Below are 1,100 nucleotides of genomic sequence, written 5' to 3' on the forward strand. Positions count from 1 at the left end.
TTTTATTCTCTATTTTGTGCCACTATGGTCGCGTATTCTCGATATTGTTTTGCCCATGAATGAATCACGTTCTACACTATTATTGATGACCGAATATTTTGTCGATCAAGAAAAGTATTTTTATTTAATTTTCCTGCATACAAACGTAGCCATCTGTATAGGAGGAACTACAATTGTAGGAACAGGAACAATCCTTATAGCATACCTCAAACACGCTTGCGGAATGTTTACAATCGCCAGGTAAAAGAATTATAATATCTTTTTAAAAATTTTTCATAATATAAGTAAAATTTTTTTATCATTCTCTAATGAAAATAGAAAAATTACATCTATAAGAAAAATATTTTTATAGTTACCGTATCGAGCAAGCAACGACAGCTCATAATTTACAAACTAGCTTGCAAAACGAGATTATAATTTATAAAGGAATAATTTGTGCCGTGGATATTCATTGCAAAGCTATAGAGTTAGTATATTTATCCGATATTATTTGCTAATAATATACGTTTTATTAAATAAATAATCAATGATATTTTTTGTTCTTAAAGATTCTCAAAATCCTTGATATCTAGATTTGAGGGATCATTCTTTTATTAATAGGATTTGGTGTGATTTGCGTGAGTCTTAACCTTTTGAAGTAAGTTTTTAAACATATTTGGCTTATTGTGACATATAATATCGTCATCAAAAAATTTATTAATAAAAATAACTAACAAAATATGAAAATATTTGAGAATTTAAATTTCTAAATTCTGTTAATATCAAAATTAGAAATTATGCAGAAAAGAGATGTAAAACGAAAGGTATCTACTGTTTCTTTAATTTCTTTGCGATATAATTTGTTTATAAAAACTATTTAATTTTAAATATGCATATATATATATATATATATATATATATATATATATATATATATATATATCATTGATCACAATCATATTGTTTTAGATGTATCAAACTCTATCGTATGGAGATACTAAAGAATTTATATTTCACTTTGTAATTGTAATTATAATTCTTTTTATACATGTTCTTAGCTAACTATGCCGGACAAGAAATTATAGATCATAATAATCACATATTTTATACTGCGTAAGAAA

General features: G+C 24.7%; 1 pseudogene; it reads left to right on the forward strand.

Annotated features, from left to right (window-relative positions):
* Positions 1-85: 85 nt before the first annotated feature.
* LOC126858690 (uncharacterized) lies at positions 86-637 on the forward strand (annotated as a pseudogene).
* Positions 638-1,100: the final 463 nt, after the last annotated feature.

The sequence above is a fragment of the Cataglyphis hispanica genome, unplaced genomic scaffold, assembly GCF_021464435.1.
Source record: "Cataglyphis hispanica isolate Lineage 1 unplaced genomic scaffold, ULB_Chis1_1.0 scaffold64_size6785, whole genome shotgun sequence".
Classification (NCBI taxonomy): Eukaryota; Metazoa; Arthropoda; class Insecta; order Hymenoptera; family Formicidae; genus Cataglyphis; species Cataglyphis hispanica.